Here is a 20,976-nt window from a genome sequence, read left to right on the forward strand (position 1 = left end):
AGGACAAATTTGTTGGCTGTTCTTCGATGCCCGTCATGGGCTGAGGTTGCGCGCTCTCTCTCTCTGCAAACAACACTCGCGAGTCGACTCTTTCCTTCGTTCAAAGAGTCGCTAAAGTGTGCCACGACTCTTTGAACGAAGGAAAGAGTCGACTCGCGAGCATGCTCCTTCCCCTCTCATCGTACACGGCACGTTTCCAACCAGGGAAAAGGAACAGAGAGGACCCCCCCTCCCTCTCCTCTCCAGTCCCCATTTGCTGCCCGCAGAATCGACTTGCTTTCTTTAAAAAATTCCGGCCGCCAGGCGAGTATACACTTGCGCATGCGCCTTCCTCGCAAAATTCGTGGAAAGGAGAGGGAATAATGGAATAATAGTTGCTTGGCGGGCGGAGGAGTCGTGGCACACATACGACTCTTTGAACGTGTCGTTCAATTCTGGTGAACGAGTCGTTCACCGCTCACAAGAGAGAGTCGTTACTTTTGAACGACTCGTTCACGAACGACCCATCACTAGTAAACAAGTCGTGGTTAAATCGCAGATCTTTCTAACTGAGATTTTCTGTCATTGATAGTTTTAGTGTAGGAAGAGTAAATTTGCCACCATTCTGTGATTGTTTCACCTGTACTGCACATAGGGAGATACGGGTTGGATCATGTCACGAAATCCAACTGTTGGTTGTGTCCAGTGCTCGAAGTAAGGGAACGCGGAGAATGCCATCTCTCCAGTTGAGGAACTTTTCATAAAGCATCCCCTGATGTAGAATAATTTGCATATGCACCACACCTTTCATCTAGGAATATCAACTTCGTGCATTAGATTCGACTCTCCGTGAGATTTTAGTTAACATTATTCATAAAAGATGGAAGCAGTGACCCCGTTAAAGCACTATACCTTGTGAGAAATCATATTGTACTTTTTCATGAATGTAACGTAATAGACTAATAATAAAAGAAAATTGTGTCGAATACAAAACTTAGGCAATCCGCAGCGAAAAGAGCTAAACAGTTTTAATTTCTGCTATATTGAAAAACAGGAGAGAAATTAGAGTTAATGACAGTTTGAAAATTACGTGTGATTGAATCACAGTTGTGCTCAGGTCCGTATCGGCGGGGAGGGCGACAGTGGCGATCGCCCCTTCCAACTGCAAGGATTATTATTTCTAATATATTTGAAAAGACAGAATACAGAATATTTTTAAAGTTTTTGATTTAAGTCCACTTTATACTCTGAATAGGCTATTCGGAACTGGACCTAGAGTCTAAATTTGGATTCGAACCACTGTGCAATATGCCTCAAAACGGGATTGAACCCAAGACCCCTTGAGAGAATTTATTTTATATATATTTTTATTCAGTATGCACCTCATAGTATTTGATCGTACAGTTTACCGAGGCAATGGGGGATTATGATAACGACATACAATAACAACAATCTATTGTAGCCTTGGACCCCTATTAAGATATAACAACCAATGCAAGTGAGATACTTAAGAAATATGTAGTGAGCCAGCGTTCGTGTCGTCAAGTATCTGAGCGACGCTCGCTGAGCAAGATTTCCGCTCGTTGAGCAGACAGACAGATCATTTACTTGACGCTGTTTGCTCATTAATCAAAATATCAGTGCCTTTGAATAATCTGTAATCAATGTGTCTGGGTCGAATGGACAAAATTTCGGTGTTAATTATGGAAATGGAATAATTGATGTGAACAAAACTGTCGAAAATTTAATTTTAACACCCTTGCACAACCTTCGAAAACTACGGTGTATATTTAATATTTGGAATAAACGAAACATTTTTTTAATACCATTACAAGAACTAGATGGAATATTAGTTCACTGTCTGTTACTTGAACTTCATCTCTAATAACGCTATATCGCAAGCCGTTCGCCGTTCATCATAAATATTTCCTCATTGATCGCCAGGCACTCGCGGCTTGCCGCCCCGCCATCCTTACAGTTTTCCTCTTCTTCCCTTTGCCTCACTAGATCGAAACAGATAAACGCTATATTCTGTGGCGAGCAAGGTTCAAGTTCGCTCAGCGATCAACCGAGCAGCGCTCCCGGAGCAACGCCTATTTGGCCGTCAAAATGCTGAGCGATCACGTTGCTCGCTGAGCGCTCAGATACTTGACGCGCCCCAGATGTCCTCAGTTCGATTTGATGAATTGACCATTCATCCTCATCGTCGAAATTAACTTAGAGACAGAGAGAAGTGATGTAGCGAAAATAAACTTCAAAATTAAAGAAGTATGGAAATTGCGCGTGTGTTGACCTGCAAACAGTGGTGTGGGTGATATTTTTCGAACCCAGAGCCCTAGAGTGCTTGTCGCGCTTCGGAAGGTTAGAGAGTAGAGTGGACGTTACATAAAGCTCGTACTTGACCTATTTCTTTATGTAACATCTAACCCTTGTGCCCAGAGACATAGAATTGTATCGTGATGTACACCCGCAAGTTGTCCGTCACTGTGTTTACTCCGTACAGCTGGCGGCGAATATAATAGTTGGCGAATTGTCCATCGGCAAGGAATAGAATTGTGCTGATGTTGTAGAAGCCCGCGTTATTGTTTCCGTTCTTGAAACATGCATTGCGGAAATCGGAGTGAACTAACGTGACTGGTACCCTGCAGTTCGATAAGCATCCGTTCATACAAATCACAATGTGTGCTGTGGTTTCACGAAGCCCAATCATCAGTTGGGTTCAAGTTGTTCGTGAGTATCTGGATACCAATATTCCCCAACAGATGGCAGTGCTACAATCTTTGCGGTTCTCAATATTATCGTCAAAATAAAATTCTATGGCAAGTAATTTTGTGTCAAAAGTTCAAACAGCTAATTACTGTTAATTGTACGAGCAATGAATTCTGCATTTGCTTCATTGAAGGCAGGAACAAGCTGTATTTACTGGAATTGTTGTGCTGCTTCCCAGAGGCATGTGTTTGGGAAATGTGCGTAAGTACAGGTGCTCCACCAGTTTTCACCAAGATCATACTTCACAGGATCATTTCTGTAGTATGATTGGTTTACGTTGATCCCGAAACACGGAATCGACTCAACCACGATGAAGAATCATAGCGTCTTTCTCTGAGCGTGAAGCGGATCAGAAGTGGCTTATGCCATCTCCTGGTCATTGATGATCGCACCCACCTCCATTTTTGGGTTTGGGAGGAAAAAGACGCAATCTGAGTGGTTCCTTTCAATTAATAAAAACTAAATTATATTTATTAAAATGCGCAACTGATCTGATAATTCTCCTCTCTCTCTCTTTTGATGTAGTAATATTAAAATGGCTGCATTCAGTCAACGATGTAAACAAGTAGTGGTTAAATCGCAGATCTTTCTAACTGAGATTTTCTGTCATTGATAGTTTTAGTGTAGGAAGAGTAAATTTGCCACCATTCTGTGATTGTTTCACCTGTACTGCACATAGGGAGATACGGGTTGAATCATTTCACGAAAACCAACTGTTGGTTGTGTCCAGTGCTCGAAGTAAGGGAACGCGGAGAATGCCATCTCTCCAGTTGAGGAAATTTTCATAAAGCATCCCCTGATGTAGAATAATTTGCATATGCACCGCACCCTTCATCTAGGAATATCAACTTCGTGCATTAGATTCGACTCTCCGTGAGATTTTAGTTAACATTATTCATAAAAGATGGAAGCAGTGACCCCGTTAAAGCACTATACCTTGTGAGAAATCATATTGTACTTTTTCATGAATGTAACGTAATAGACTAATAATAAAAGAAAATTGTGTCGAATACAAAACTTAGGCAATCCGCAGCGAAAAGAGCTAAACAGTTTTAATTTCTGCTATATTGAAAAACAGGAGAGAAATTACAGTTAATGACAGTTTGAAAATTACGTGTGATTGAATCACAGTTGTGCTCAGGTCCGTATCGGCGGGGAGGGCGACAGGGGCGATCGCCCCTCCCAACTGCAAGGATTATTATTTCTAATATTTTTGAAAAGACCATATACAGAATATTTTTAAAGTTTTTGATTTAAGTCCACTTTATACTCTGAATAGGCTATTCGGAACTGGACCTAGAGTCTAAATTTGGATTCGAACCACTGAGCAATATGCCTCAAAACGGGATTGAACCCAAGACCCCTTGAGAGAATTTATTTTATATATTTTTTTATTCACTATGCACTTCATAGTATTTGATCGTACAGTTTACCGAGGCAATGGGGGATTATGATAACGACATACAATAACAACAATCTATTGTAGCCTTGGACCCCTATTAAGATATAACAACCAATGCAAGTGAGATACTTAAGAAATATGTAGTGAGCGAGCGTCCAGATGTCCTCAGTTTGATTTGATGAATTAACCCTTCATCCAGAAATTAGAAATTTTAAGTTTTCCCAGCCCCCAAGGAGTCCGCCGGGATGAGTGGGGCCCAGCACAGGTCTGCGGCAACGCCTCGCCTCGTCTCGTAAGCGTCCCCGTAATGTTTGCGGTTTTCAGAATTGTGTACCCTTCCCCCTCGTAGTCCTCCATAGATTGCTTGTTAGGGAATACCTATAATGCACACCTAGTGTGTATGCATCAAACGGTGTCTGCCGATGTGGCACTTAACGGAAGTAAAATTAGAGGGCGAAGATAGAAGAGAGGAAAGATAAAAGAAGCTTTTTGCGTGATATGATAAAACCTGCCGCATGCATAAATTGGCAGTAAGAACCTCCAAATTTAACTAATCGCAACATTCGTGTGCGGGTATACTTTTAGATTATTTACCCGAGGAAAAACTCCCCGAAGAAGGGGGGAAAACCTGGATATATATATTATGGTTTCTTTTAGCAGGTTGTAGGTGCTAGTTGGTGCCAGATTGTTTACCACAGCGGGTTACTTCTGGTCAGGATGGGTTAGGTAGTAATTTGAGCATTGGGTTTGTTCCTATGAAGAGTGATTCTATTTATTTCAAGCTAAATCGGGGGTGTTAGTGGGGAGAGTTTTTCTACATAATCAGCATCCGCTGTCTCGCCAAGTCGTGCCTGTAAAAGAACTCCAGGTGTTATGTTGGTTTGGTCGGTATCTTCTATTGATATCCTCCTTTCTGTATTCGTCCTGTAATACATGTTATTTGCTTTTCATCGTCGAAATTAACTTAGTCGGAAAGAAGTGACGTAGAGAAAATAAACTTTGAAATTAAAGAAATTATAGAAATTACAGTTAATTCCATTGCGCGTGTGTTGACCTGTAAACAGTGGTGTGGGTGATGTTTTTCGAACCCAGAGCCCGAGAGTGCTTGTGGCGCTTCGGAAGGTTAGAGAGTAGAGTGGACGTTACATAAAGCTCGTACTTGACCTATTTCTTTATGTAACATCTAACCCTTGTGCCCAGAGACATAGAATTGTATCGTGATGCACACCCGCAAGTTGTCCGTCACTGTGTTTACTCCGTACAGCTGGCGGCGAATATAATAGTTGGCGAATTGTCCATCGGCAAGGAATAGAATTGTGCTGATGTTGTAGGAGCCCGCGTTTTGTTTCCGTTCTTGAAACATGCATCGCGGAAATCGGAGTGAACTAACGTGACCTGTACATCGCTGCCATGTGTGAACCGCGTTTGGTACCCTGCAGTTCGAAAAGCGTCCGTTCATACAAATCACAATGTGTGCTGTGGTTTCACGAAGCCCAATCATCAGTTGCAGTGCAGCGTTTGTTTGAAGCAGACTATGGTCTAAAGGCACACCTGATATTAAGAGCATTAAAAGTTCGAAGTATACAAAGCGTGATTTTTCGATTGGAATAGGCTCCGGCGCACCGGGTTCAAGTTGTTCGTGAGTATCTGGATACCAATATTCCCCAACAGATGGCAGTGCTACAATCTTTGCGGTTCTCAATATTATCGTCAAAATAAAATTCTATGGCAAGTAATTTTGTGTCAAAAGTAAAACAGCTAATTACTGTTAATTGTACGAGCAATGAATTCTGCATTTGCTTCATTGAAGGCAGGAACAAGCTGTATTTACTGGAATTGTTGTGCTGCTTCCCAGAGGCATGTGTTTGGGAAATGTGCGTAAGTACAGGTGCTCCACCAGTTTTCACCAAGATCATACTTCACAGGATCATTTCTGTAGTATGATTGGTTTACGTTGATCCCGAAACACGGAATCGACTCAACCACGATGAAGAATCATAGCGTCTTTCTCTGAGCGTGAAGCGGATCAGAAGTGGCTTATGCCATCTCCTGATCATTGATGATCGCACCCACCTCCATTTTTGGGTTTGGGAGGAGAAAGACGCAATCTGAGTGGTTCCTTTCAATTAATAGAAACTAAATTATATTTATTGAAATGCGCAACTGATCTGATAATTCTCCTCTCTCTCTCTTTTGATGTAGTAATATTAAAACGGCTGCATTCAGTCAACGAGGTAAACAAGTAGTGGTTAAATCGCAGATCTTTCTAACTGAGATTTTCTGTCATTGATAGTTTTAGTGTAGGAAGAGTAAATTTGCCACCATTCTGTGATTGTTTCACCTGTACTGCACATAGGGAGATACGGGTTGAATCATTTCACGAAAACCGACTGTTGGTTGTGTCCAGTGCTCGAAGTAAGGGAACGCGGAGAATGCCATCTCTCCAGTTGAGGAAATTTTCATAAAGCATCCCCTGATGTAGAATAATTTGCATATGCACCGCACCCTTCATCTAGGAATATCAACTTCGTGCATTAGATTCGACTCTCCGTGAGATTTTAGTTAACATTATTCATAAAAGATGGAAGCAGTGACCCCGTTAAAGCACTATACCTTGTGAGAAATCATATTGTACTTTTTCATGAATGTAACGTAATAGACTAATAATAAAAGAAAATTGTGTCGAATACAAAACTTAGGCAATCCGCAGCGAAAAGAGCTAAACAGTTTTAATTTCTGCTATATTGAAAAACAGGAGAGAAATTAGAGTTAATGACAGTTTGAAAATTACGTGTGATTGAATCACAGTTGTGCTCAGGTCCGTATCGGCGGGGAGGGCGACAGTGGCGATCGCCCCTTCCAACTGCAAGGATTATTATTTCTAATATTTTTGAAAAGACAGGATACAGAATATTTTTAAAGTTTTTGATTTAAGTCATCATATCATCGTCGTTATTATCAAAAAATGGCAGAAAAGCGACGCTGAATAACAAGTGTCAAATCAAGTCAACGAGTTCCTAACAAATTTGTCTTACTGTAGAAGAGATGAAACAGTTGAGTCACCATGGGTGCGTTGCATCTTCACCCAATAAAGGAGCACGTGCTAGCTAACTTTGGTCATTAAGTTAACATAACAGATATCTTGACTATATCATAACGCATCTTCGCTATTCAGCACCATTGAGTTTTCGACTATCATAATGTCATTACGGTTGGTTTCAGTCTTGTTTACGAGTTTATTTGATCATTCATCCTAAAGGTTAAATGAGAAGCCCTGTGCCATTATCATCATCGTCGCGATTAGCTAAAATTAAGAGAAAAATAGCGTAAAATAAGATTACGGGAACGATACCTCGAGGGTAGGTTATTGCCCGCTACTGGATGATCTGTCGTCAGCTGGACGTCACATAAGCGCTTAGGCGTTCGAGGCAGCACGTGATTTGTTCTCTGCCAAGCAGAGCTCGCCTTCCATTTCAGCGGGAAATCTGAACACTCCGTTGCCACATTCACAGCCTGTGATAAGAGAAGGCAACGGACACGCACGAAACAAGTATTTCAGATGGCGAGCGTAAACTTGCACTGTAAGGGCTTCCGTCTCAGTGTTATTATTTGCCTTTTATTTCCAAGTACTCTCGGTCAGTCACCATGTGTGCAACGAACACACGTTTGGCAAAGATCCGAAGACGACAGTGGCGGGAACTGTACCGGGAATAAACTTCTAACCTGTAGTGGCAACGGGAAGAAAAATGGAAGTCTTATCACGCCCAGATTAGAATTTCAGGATCGTTTATGACAGAGGAAAAGTCTCTCTCTCTCACCTACAGAGATATTGAGAGACACTTCTAAACGGGCGTCGCCACAGGGGAGAGGCTCTTAGGGTGACCAACTTTCGGTCATGAATTTGACCAACTTTCGGCATTGAATTTACGGTAGATTTAGTCGTGACAAATTTTGCACATTTTTAGCGGCGCGGCATCACTTCAGCAAATGTTTATGCAATGGATAATATTAAAGAAAATAATTCATTTACATTTTATATAATATACAGATCGAAACAGAGAATGAAAAAATTTACAAATTCGCGTGTTTCTTATTCGTAACCCAAATGTACTTGTCCACTGGAGCTGCAGAACTAAGCATGAATCATCAACTGCAAGATATTACGTCACTTCCGTCCGCCAAAGGTTAAGATCTTGCAGTCGACTTAAAGTTTTGCATGGCTTTCCGAACTCAGAATGAGTTGAAATTTGGATGGTTGTTAATGAAATATACGAAAGAAGTAGAATGACAACACGGGAGCCGGAAGGATCTAAAGAAAGCTCTTAATACGGGAGATTGGTCATCCTAGGTGCTTCACGCCCTCCTGTCCATCTAGATTTTCAGAACCATTTTTAGTACATAAAATCACACGCGCACACAGACGAATAAAAGTGATAAAGATAGAACGAATGAGAGAAAATTTTAAATAGGGGAGGAAGATAGATATCGAGAAGCAAAAGATTTGATTTGATTGATTGAGGTTTTAAGTCCACTTTATGCACGGAAAGGCTAATTGGGACTGGACCTACAGTTTAAAGTGGGATCCCAACCACTATGTGCCCCCACCGGGTATCGAACCCGGGACCCTTTGATTACAAGGCGGCGACGCTACCACAAGAAGCAAAAGAGAAGATATAGAAAGAGAGGGAGGAGGGAGGAGATAGATAAAGAAACAAAGTAAGATAGAGAAGAAAGAGGAACAGGGGATTCGAGACTGGCTTGCGGAAATCGAGACGAGAACGAGACTTAGTGTCGAGATTTGGTATGATACTGAAAAAGTTTACCTAAACGAAATCTCTTTACTGTGCGACTTTTTCAGATACACCAAGTGGATATCTATCGGATTATTTATCGAAAAGTAATATATTTCGTTTAATTACAAATCAATCCGTGGCAATTGTGAACCTGTGTGCGTGGCTGCATACCTAGTAAGGAACCCCCTCATCAAAGTGATATCCCAAACGTTTGCTGCGAAAATTCGCGGTGTCATGCTGTTTATGTTGTTTATGCTCGAGGCGAAATCGAGACACATTAACAACTCGAGACGAGATCAATGTTGCTGCTGAGTCTTGTCTCGCCTCGATACCATCCCTAGAGGGAAAGATGGGCAAACAGAGGAAGAAAGAGATAAATGCAATCGAATAAAGAGAGAGAGAGAGAGAGGGAGAGAGAGAGAGAGAGAGAGAGAGAGAGAGGGAGAGGAGAAACGAGAAACATCTTAGCAGCCACAGCCACCCAAGCAGACGCACGTGAAAATACAAATACGTCCACCTTCGAGCCTGATCGCACGAAAAATCTCTGGACGACACCGCTGCCCGTCGCAATCAAATAAGTAAACACTGTTTTAGAAATTGTAGTTTTGTTATTTGACGTGTCTTTTCCGCCACTTTTTGCCAATAGAGACGAAGATGAGTAGTGATATGAAATTGATGAAGTTACACTCCCAAAGAACACTCATGCTCGGGTCGGAACTCGAGCAAGGGAACTTTGATGGCGAGATCGCTAGTCGACCACTTAACGCGCTGGGCCACAAGAAGCTGTTTTTAGAACTCGTTACGCACTTCCAAATTTGAGTTTGTTTCTTTGAGTTGGTGTTTTAAGTCCACTTTTATGCACAATAAGGCTAATCGGGACTGGACCTACAGTTTAAACCCGGGGCCCCTAGATTACAAGGGACGCCATCGGCAAGGCCCAAATTTGATATAAAAGGAAGGGCGGAACTGTAAAGTCCGGAAAATTATGGAACACAAAATACACATTTTTGGTTCGGTTCATATTTATCGCCGGTGAACCGGGAAAAGGCGATTAAACACGAACTATAGCAGTCAGCATCTGCATGAGTAGGAAAATTAGTCACCGCATTCGTAACTGATGAGGGATAGCAATTCTTTCTGATCTGAAGTCTTGGATAATGGTCGTGAGTCACGCGAACAAGCCTTATTCTACACACCTTTACACCACTGTCAGCGAGGCGGTAAAAAAAAGTGCTCCCCTGTGCTATGCACCTCGCCGTGAAGGCGCATAGGAGGTGTGGGGTTAGGTCCCCACACTTTATTGATCACGGCCGAAGTTGGGGGTGATGTGATCAAAACCACGCCCCTGGCCGCCTTTACCCCCCAGAGTTTCCTCCAGGAACCCACTTTATACGACGCTGGGTACAGTAGAAAATGTACGGCTGAAGTCTGTCACTAGTTTCGTCAACAAAGAACTCAGTCTTCCAACTGTATCATAGTTCCTTTACAAAGACACAATTGCCCTGCGAAAAATACTTCAAGACGTGCATTTGGTTATATTTATTACACTGTTTTCTTGGAAAAATAACAAGGCGTAACACTTATTGCAGAATACATTGCATCGTGTAAACTATAGAATTTCTAATAGAACAGCGTTACAAAAATTATGCGTCAGGTTTAAATATAATGGAACGCAAAAATGAAGCCATAGCCGTTATTAACCAACACTGAGAGTATTTTTATTCGAAATTCGAGACAGATTCGAGACCAAGACGGCCTTTTAACAATCGAGAAGAGAACCTTGTCGAGAACGAGGCATAGGCTACACCTGTAAAATAGAAAGGTTTAGGTAAACTATGCTGTATGGAATTCTAAAATTTAACCTAATCCAAAATTACTCTACCATTATGGCTTATTTAGATGTACAAAATCGATGGCGTAGTGGTAACGTCGTCGAGGTCCCGAGTTCATACCAGGGGGAGACATAGTGGTTCGGATCCCACTTTAAACTGTAAGTCCAATACCGAGTAGCCTTTCTGTGTACAAAGTGAAGCTAAAACACTCAGATATACAATATACACAGTCCGTCCAGTGGGAAAGGTGACTAATGAGAAATGAAAGCCAAGACGTTGTGGACTGGTAGTTTACAATAACGTTTATTCAAAATAGACACCTTTTGAGTCAATACATGCACTGAAGCGGTTGTAGAACTTTGTGAAGAAGTCTTGGTACTTCTGTTTCGGAATTGCCTCCAAAATCGCGGTCGAAGCCTTTTGGATGTCTGGAATGATGTCGAAACGCCTTCCTTCCAACACCAATTTCAGTTTTGGAAATAGCCAGAATTCGCATGGAGCTAAATCTGGAGAATATGGGGGGTGATTGAGCTCCACTATCCCTCTTTTGGCCAAAAACTGGCGTACCAACCTGCTCTTGTGCACGGGTGCATTGTTGTGCAACAGAGACCATGAGCCCTGTTCCCGATATTCAGGCCGAACTTTACGAATCTTGGCCAATAGACGATGCAAAATACCCACGTAATACTCAGCGTTCACAGTGTGACCGTCCGAAGTGAATTACTTGTGGATGATGCCTTTGGAGTCGAAGAAAACCGTGAGCAGGGCTTTGATTCGGCTCTTCTGCATGCGCACTTTCTTCGGTTTTAGAGAGCCTGGACCCTGGACCATCATGAAATCTTGCATACCACTTAAACACGTTCGTACGGCTAAGTGCCTCAATATCGTAAACAGTTTGAATCATTTGAAACGTCACTGTTGCACTTTTACCCAATTTGAAACAGAATTTAATGTTGGCACATTGCTCCGTTTCCGACCGACGTTCAGCAACTGTCAGTCACAAGATCTGTATGCGTCGACCGTCGACGCTAGTGCTTTGCAACTTTGCCGGAAGAAAGTCGAAATATGTCGCTATGTAGTACATATACTTCTCCATAGATAGCACTGGTGGTTCCGTGGCAAAAAAATCAGTCACCTTTCCTACTGGACGGACTGTGTAGGTATACGTGATAAATTATAGTTAAGCATTTGCTTTTGTTTATCGAAAAACGAAACTTGCTAATGGCAAGTACGTTAACCTGTACAACGTGGTTGCATGCATCCAGCCCGGGTTCGAATCCCGCTCGGGCTTGGTTGTTTGTGAATGTCCATTCATCAATTTCATCATTTCATCACTCATCTCCATCTTCGCAAATTAACCAAGAGGCACAAAACGCGAAGTAAAATAAACTAAATCAATCAATCAATCAATCATGCATCCAGGATAAAATTCCGTTTTACCAGAGTTCGTAGCGTCAAACAAGAATGCGTTTGTACGGCGGCATGTATACATACGTACATACATACACATATGTATCGAGACTTGGGACAAAACCGAGGTTTGTTCTTGGAGATCAAGAACAAAACGTCCCCACACGAGACGAAACTGGGAATTGCACGGGCTGGATGCACCGTTGCCCACTCACATGTACGTCATTGTGCTCCGTAATGGCAGTGCTATCCTTCCTGCGAATTGGAAGCCTGGGCCAGCAATCAATCTGCGTGGCTTTAACGTCACCAGAGTTAAATTTCGCCAAGAACTGCAATTTTTGTCGGTCTTGCATAACCTTGGCGTAGCTAATGGCAGGTAGTTACCTTCTTCGTGCTCGAAGAATAAACAATTGGGCGTAGATGCTTCTCTTCAATATTCTTGGGGATTTATCGGAGTCATTTCCGTTCCGAGCTAGAAGCTAGAACTAGCTAGTTTTTGTTTTTTTCTGCGAGAGTTACGTCCGGGAATATGCTGAAATGTTGCAATTTGTTGAGATATAGATAATGAAGCGCATTTTTACTGATACTCGTGTTACGGAACAAAAACCAGAGAAAGAGGCGTGCGTCCATCTTCTACACTATTGTTGTATTAAAAAAAATTGTTCTCATAAGAGTTTTTGCAGATAAAACAAATTCTTAATCCCGGGATTTTATTAATAGAGATACCTTGTGTTTCATTAACAAATTTTAAGCACTAAATGTGTGTGATGTAATGTCCTAGAGTGCGCGTCAAATCTCCTGCATATGGCGATTGCCAATAGCAGCGCACTGCAGCGGTGCCATGTTGAAATCTCATACGGAAAAGAGACAGCGTGGTTGAGCGAAACGCCTTGTCACGGAACAAGGCAACGCCGCACGTATGTGATTCGCTGGTGATGTTCAGCCGTTCAAGGCCATATGCAGGAGATTTGACGCGCACTCTAGAAAGAAATAGCCTAATGGAACTTAATTGCAGAACTAAATAGAACTTCAAATTTTCTGATATTTTCATAAATTACTACAAAAAAAAAAAGTTTTCAATTTTCGGCGTGGACTATCTCTGGTAAGATTTTTTGTTTTTTGTTTTTGCATAAAATGTGTGTGAAGTTCGCCCAACCTGTAATCGTGCCCCCGGAGGACATGCTGATCATGTCACATCAACCACGGCCGAGATCGAAAGTGTGTGGACCCATGCCTTCATGGCTCTGAGAAGGACTTTGCTTATTGTCTCCAAGGAGAATATATTCTCGGATGGTGAGACTCGATCTCTTCTCGAATGGTGTAGTGTCGTGATCACGCTACCATACCATCACTATGCTTGGGCCCATACTTTGTTAAGTAACTTAACATATCAAATTTATTATCCGTTTTATATTTTTGGTGGGGGCAGTTAAAGCCCCACGTACCCTTTTGGCATTACAAATGCTCCACATTTAGTATATCCATTGTCTGTCTAAATTCAGATAAGTAGAATTTCTATTAACTTGAAAAAAAATCCTACTGTTCAGTGGCCCTTATTTTTGCGTAGGGTGTAGAAAGCACGCACAGAGACGTATCGCGACTAGCTCAGTTGATTCAGAAACGGCACTGTTTGCTAGCGACCCGGGTTCGTTTCCTGACCTAACTTTCACTTTTCGCTGAAATGTCTACACCCATAGTTAATTTTTTCAGTACCTGGTGAATTTATAATTACTCAAGAAGAACGAGCAACACTGTTTCGTTGCAGGGAGAGAGAGAACTATTTTTTTAATTCTGTGAATGTGGTATTGACGATCAAAGCTAGGGTCGCGTGACTTTTGGTTCACCCTGTATGGCAATAGAAATTACATAATAACCTTGATCATTAGGTGCAAGGTTCACCCAGGATGGAAGATGCAATACAAGATTCGTGAACGGAAGTAAACATTGAGTACCATTAGCGTCTTTTAGAAGCTATTGTAAGAGTTGGATGAGGAGGCGATTAAAAGTGAAGAGTCGATCATTGTCTTCCGATTGCATTGTTCACTGTACTGTTCAATACCACCTGACAGTCTACATACATCGTTAAGAATTGACTCGCTTGTATAATGTAAGGCACGAATAGAAGGTCAGTTCAAGATTTGGCAAGTTACATACCGCGCATTTAATTTCGTGGCTGCCGTAACGACACTTCATTAGGCGACCTGGGTGGTCACCATCACGCGACCGAGACCCCAGGTTCGAATCTTGGTTAAGGCATGTGGTCCTTTCGTCATCCCGCTTCATCGTACGTTCTCATTGTTGTGATTAACCCAAGAGGCAGAAAAGCGAACTAAGATAACCACATTGAAATAGGCATACGGTAACACTGCCGTCCTCTGTAGTCACAAATGTAATGAAGTGTATGAAAGTTGAATAAAAAATAATCAGGTTAGAGTAAAAAACGCATTTAAACTAAAAGCAGCAGGGAACCTGTTGAAAATACCATTTGCTATAAGATGTGTGTGGGATTTTTGTGTCTATTGCAACTATTGGTATTGTAATTTTGAAATGATTTTTGTGCATTCAGTTGCACTTACAATACAGTACAATGGACCATGGGGGGTATTCGTCGGGGAGCAAGAGGAGCATCCCTCCACATGGGAAATTTGTTGCCCAAAATTTTGTGTAATGACAAGAGTTCTAATACCGCTTGAATGATTTTGACTGCTCATTAGCATGTTAAATTAAACATTAAAATTATAGTCGTGCTTCTGGCTGGAAATAATAATATTTCAGAATTTCTAAATAGTAAAAAATGTTTTTCTTGGGGTTGTTTGCCTTTCCCCCTTGAAAAAAGTCTGGGTACGCTCGTGCAATGGGCTAACTAAGGGGGTGATCATCTCCCCAAAAGACATGTAAATCCAAAACCAAGTCGTCGATTAACTTACAATAAAAACATTCAATGTTTCGACCATGTGACAGCTGTAAAAAAAATCCTCTCCCTACTGTATGGGAAGTTCTTAATCTGCCCTTATATTGTACTGTTGTCCACTTTATGCACAGATAGGCTAAGCGGGACTGGACCTTCAGTTTAAAGTGCGATCCGAGCCACTGTGCAATTTGTCTCCACGGGTATCGAAAACGAGTGTCCTTGATTACAAGGCGACGACGTTACAACTACACCATCGGGGAGGTCCTACTGAGAGATAGAGATCTTCACTACAGAGATATATGGATGAAGTCCATTGTTTATCATAACTCCCAGTTTTCGAGCTGTTGTCTGAACGTTTTTGACTTGGGACCTTTTCCGGAGGATTGGACAGAGGTATAATAATATTATGTAGTCATAATACTGTAACGATGGTACGGAGACGAGACTTCATCGGAAGCTGCTTGGACACTGTGTTGCAGGCTGACGAGGCTCTGGCGCTAAATAAACCTGAGATCTGTCCTAGTAAATAGAATGGCGTTTTAAGTTCACCTTATGTTAAGAAATGCAAATCATGGATGGACCTACAGTTTAGATAAGGTCCGAACCACTATGCAGTACCCGGGACCCCAAGGCGACAACTCACGATTAGTGTTTTTTTTATATATATTGCCTAGACGATATCGAGGCAAGGGGTCCCGCGTTCGATCTCCGGTGGAGGCAGGTTGCCGGTCCTATTTAAGGGCAGGAGGAACAGTTTCTAGACGCAAGGACCCCTAAACTGCTCCTCCCCACCAACCTTTCCCTGCGGCTAGCTGGGGAAAGAGAGGTCTGTGCGCTGGATGGTCCTTAGGAGGAGGAGAAAACTTAGCATTACTCTTATGGGAGTATTATTTTACTTGTTCTCTTGGGAATATCAAACTTCCGATGGCATAGAAAAACATATGAACGGAAAGAGAACAGGTTCAAGATTCATGTGCGGTTGAAAAAGTCGAAATGTCCATTTCATTAGACGTAATTTGAAGTTGCCTCTCCATGAGGAATATATTGGATGCTGTAAATACTTATTCATTGTGTGTTTCATAGATCGTATCTGGCTTAATAATCAACTTAAAATAACGCCACCGCTTTCAGCACGGGGAGAACTTAATGCTCTCTTCTGCCTCTGTCGTTTTTTTTTCAGTAGCAATTCACATTTCGACATTATTGAAATAAATGCCCACCTGGTGCGAAACTGTCCCTCGTAGCCTTAAGCTGTAGGTCCGGTCCCGATTAGCTCATCCGAGGCGGAGAATCGGACCGACTTCCTGATTCACGAGGCGAAACCGCCCTTAGAGTGTACTGCTGAATGTCTTACCCTTTACTCGAAGCGAGGACCCTTGGTTCGAAGGCAGCCACCGAACAACTCTCCCGATCCACACTCGCTGCATGCGTCGACCCCGGCGCGCCGTGCGTGAATGAGAGACCCAGAGAGCGGTGAATCAGTTGGCTGACATTGACGGCACGGGAGTGACAGAAGACGTCGGAATGTGGCAACAAGTGCGTCCCCAGATACTGGGCTACCTCGGTGCCAATCGCTCGGTATTATGCAACGGGACAAGGAGTCATATAGAGTCTCCCACACCACGGAAGTTCATGAGTTTAATTCGGGTACACGGAGTACGAATTCGGCACGCAGCCTTTAAATTTGCATGATTTTCTTGTGTACAGATAATGTGGTGCCGACAGGCGTATACTTAGTTTCATAACCTGGCGATATTACTTCAACGTGAAAACTCGTGGCATTCTCAAGATAATCGGAACCCGTTTTAGTACAGTTTTGTGTCCTGCTGAAGAAGTAAATTAATTCCAGACGAGACTTCACAGTGTGTTTATCTCGTCTCGAGGTGTGAATGCTTGTCTCGAGTCTTGAAATATATAGGGTGATCATAAAATATTTAATTGATAAAGAAAACAATATAGCGTGTAAACTACAGGAGGTAGGACCATGCAGTTTGCAACAGTACGTAACGTGTATACCCTGTCCCAGCTATCTCTAGAGCAGGCGAATGAAAACAAGTATCTGAGCAAGTAGTGACGCGAGACGGCTCCACCAATGAACACGTGAGAGGGAACTGGATTGCGTGCAGGGGAGAGGAAAGCGAATGCAGTTACCAGCCTTGGCAGCGGCGTGTACTGCTTCGCTCTGCCCACTCGACCCCCCTGGAAATTTCAATGTACTTTATTTCAATTTATGGCAATTTATAAACGAAGCACTTTATTTCACCTAATTTTGCGTCATTGTTTAAAAATGGTCTTGAGATATCGAATTTGGTACGAAACTTTCATAATTTGCAACACTGAAACTTTGCTAATTTGTAACTTTCACACGTTTTGAGGCTTCTTATACTACTGCGTTTGCTGCTGCTACTGCTACTAATGTTCGAAGTAACTATTATGTAATCTTGGTTGTATCAAGTACTATTATTCATATCTGGGTATAATAAACTTATTGGATGCTAAAATAAACTAAACTAAACCTGCTACTACTACTACTACTACTACTGGTAGTAGTAATAATAATAATAATAACAACAACAACAATTTAAAATGCCGATAATGCAATAATTTTAAAAATGAACCCCTCTTTGACAAACTTCTGCATATGCCACTGGTCTGTATCAAAATATTTTTGAGGAGTAGGGGTGCCCTCGACATCTTCGATTCGAACCCCCTAGGAAAATTTCTGGCGACGCCCTAGCCCCCCCCCCCTTTTCTCTGACACTATGCGCGGCCTTGCTCCAGATATAGGTGGGACAGGGTATAATAATGCATGTTTTTATTCCTGTACATCGCTGCCATCTGTGAACCGCGTTTGGTACCCTGCAGTTCGAAAAGCGTCTGGGCATACAGATCACAATGTGTGCTGTGGTTTCACGAAGCCCAATCATCAGTTGCAGTGCAGCGTTTGTTTCAAGCAGACTATGGTCTACCTACACCTGATATTAAGAGCATTAAAAGTTAGAAGTATACAAAGCGTGATTTTTCGATTGGAAAAGGCTCCGGCGCACCGGGTTCAAGTTGTTCGTGAGTATCTGGATACCAAATTTCCAATCCGATGAATTGGGAGGGGTGGTTCGATACCCTGGCCACCCAGGTAACCTGATGTAACCCCATTCGACTTCTACAAGTGGGATTACGTTAAGACTCGGCTGGACCTTTGGCATGCGAATAGGCGATTTTTTTTTTCAAATTTTTTCCTCCATTCGCAAAACCTCTTGGATATTTCAAAATATGAAAAATTACATCAGCTTAGAATTCGTTGGAGGAAAATTTGAAAAAAAAAATCGCATGCCAAAGGTCAAACGGAGCCTTAAGGACATGGTGCATCTCAGCATTAAACACAAGGATCGGGGATGCTGTGGGAAGACATTTGAACAGACTCCATTTTGAACGCTAGTGACTGCAGCGACACAAACACGGTTCGCAGATGGCAGTACATACGCGCATCTGTATGAAAATCTGGAATTCTATACACTATTTCTTCCGGGGTGATAGTTTTCGAATTTCTTCAATGACAATGCAATTCGATGTACAAGGAATAAAAACTTGCACCATTACGTTACGTATTGTCTCAAACCGCATGTTACTAGCTCTTGTAGTTCACACGCTATACACTTTTCTTTTATCAGAGAAAGACTTATGACCAAGCTGTATAATATGAACCACATATACACCGTATCACTGCACGAACGTTCACGGCTCGTATAGCTGTAATTAAGGGAAACAACTTATTTTCGTTTTCCGCCTCGTTTCGACACTACGAACCGTTGAAAAGCAGAATTTTATCCTGAATATGTATGCAAGAGTGCAGCGCGGGATTACAATTGCCACTAATGAATTTACTTTGCAATTACTCCAAACAACAATATGGGACATCGATAAACAATCAGGTAGATGTCCCCCTGGCATGTCTGAACAAGTTGCTTGGTAACATACATTTGGTTTGAATAAGTCCTACCAAAGTCTCGATCGAGACCGGGAGTCTCTGACACCAATGCTCGGTCTGGGCTCGTTCTCGTCTTGGTCTGGATGCCATCCCCGCTAGTAAAGGATATTTTGGGTTTGAGTTGGTGTTTTAAGTCCACTTTATGCACAGTAAGGCTAACCGGGACTGGACATGCAGTTTAAAGTGGGATCCGAACCACCGTGCCTCCACCGGATATCGAACCCGGGACCCCCTTTATTACAAGACGACGACGGTACCACTGCGCCATCGGGGAGGCCAATATAGTAAAGGATATAAAAGTAGGTCTCTCTGTGCGGGGTTATCGTAGCTGGCTACGACGCCGGAGATCTGGGTTCGATTTCTGCGTGTGCTTGTCCCATCATTTATGTCACCAGTTCATTTTCCACCGTTACAATGAATAATGGAGTAGAAAAGCTAATAAAACAGCTAGGGCATCTAGTGTTTCTTTGCGAGTGTCCGTTTGTCAGTTTCATTCAATCATCCTTGATTATCATCGCCGCGAACAGCCAAAACCGGCAGAAAATCAACGTCCTGAATGGCTTGGTCGACTGGCTTCTGATAACGGAGTCATGCTTCGGGTCGTGCCTTGTAATCAAGGAGCCCCGGGTTCGATTCCTGTGAAGCCTCATTGTTCAGCTGTTCTGAATCACTTTAAAATGCGAGTCTAGTTCCTATTATCCAGTCTGTCCATAAATCGGATTTGAAACAAAATTCAAACAAGCAATGCTGTATATTTCGAGACCGAGAAAAGGTATTCACAACTCGGCACGAGACCGAGATACTGCCAAGTCTCGTCTCGATACCATCTGAATTAGTTTTAGACATGGAGACAGACTTCTGATCCAATCCTACTGGAAATTATTAGTGAGGGTGAAGTTGGGAAACACGTTATAAATTATTAGGCTGTATTGCATTACACCCAGCGACTGTCGACTGGCGCATGTCATCGCTGTTAGTACATTTCTCGTGACTTCGATTTGAAATTACAAGTATAAAGGTATCAATCAGAGCTCTGTCAAAGCTCACTTCACCCTGGACATATTTCATTTCCATCAATGTTTGAACTTTTTTATTACTCGTGAGGAAATTAAACCGAACTGTTTCCTTAGTCCGAGCAAAGTTAATTACCTACATGTGATGATTTCACATATTACATCACTTGCATATCACTGTTGTAAAGTTATCAGGGTTGCAGTTGCTCCTCCCTCTTCCTTTTAGCGTCATTTCGCGACTGATCCCAAAGCGAGAATTGCCAAAGTGCCATTCAGTAGCAAAATATCAGATGCCAAAAAATAACATTTCTATAGGGCCACACAAGAAACACCCATTAGGCCTATAATCATTATTCGTAATAATTTTTCGTTCTTATTTCACGGCGTAAGGAACACAAATTGATTGGTGCTACCAACATAGTGGTCCTTGGTTCGATTTCAGGTCAAAGCATCCTTTATTGGCGTTCTATCATGAAGTAAAAACATATATAATATAAGTAACGTTATCCCCTCTGTCACACACAGAGAGTGTAGGAATGGGGCTTCTCACAATTTCGATGTCGAACGTAGTGGAGGTCGTGTGTTCAGCACCAAGCTCCGGCAGTCTCTAGTTCAGGGTGACCAGCAAACACTTTATGAATGAACACGATGGGGGGAAATAACAATAGATATTTTGTGCTTTTTGGTAATTTCACATAATTGGAAATTGTTTTATTTCTTTGACCAACCCATTTGTATTACTTGATCGTATTTTGGCAATTTGATTAAATGAACGAGGACAAACATAAAGAACGTTTTATTTGGATTCCAATTCAGGACTTCTGTTTCGCAACAGCAATCAAGCATTAATCTTTACCAAGATGTTCCAGTTATCAAGATATG

The 20,976-nt window shown here is 42.1% G+C and overlaps 2 protein-coding genes and 2 non-coding genes across 5 annotated transcripts in view; 3 read left to right on the forward strand and 1 right to left on the reverse strand.

The window, feature by feature from the left end:
• The window catches only part of LOC145988549 (facilitated trehalose transporter Tret1-like), a 96,595-nt gene that overhangs the window by 68,255 nt on the left and 7,364 nt on the right, over positions 1 to 20,976 (reverse strand). Inside the window, exon 1 of one of the 2 annotated variants that reach the window (XM_083123482.1) lies at positions 16,451 to 16,534. The exons of the other annotated variant lie outside the window; for it this stretch is intronic. The gene's annotated coding sequence lies outside the window, so the exon portion shown is untranslated. Of the gene's footprint in view, positions 1 to 16,450; positions 16,535 to 20,976 lie in introns of those variants that run through there. 2 annotated transcript variants of the gene reach the window in all.
• mip40 (Myb-interacting protein 40) overlaps positions 1 to 20,976 on the forward strand; it is a 128,388-nt gene that overhangs the window by 52,606 nt on the left and 54,806 nt on the right. The gene's annotated exons all lie outside the window — the stretch shown is intronic.
• Positions 2,980 to 3,188, forward strand: LOC145989503 (small nucleolar RNA U3). Its single transcript, XR_014441864.1, has one exon. It is a non-coding gene; the product is annotated as a small nucleolar RNA U3 (small nucleolar RNA).
• On the forward strand, positions 6,059 to 6,267 carry LOC145989517 (small nucleolar RNA U3). The gene has a single exon (XR_014441878.1). It is a non-coding gene; the product is annotated as a small nucleolar RNA U3 (small nucleolar RNA).

This window comes from Lepisma saccharinum, chromosome 6 (assembly GCF_977018435.1).
Source record: "Lepisma saccharinum chromosome 6, izLepSacc3.1, whole genome shotgun sequence".
In the NCBI taxonomy this organism is placed as follows: Eukaryota; Metazoa; Arthropoda; class Insecta; order Zygentoma; family Lepismatidae; genus Lepisma; species Lepisma saccharinum.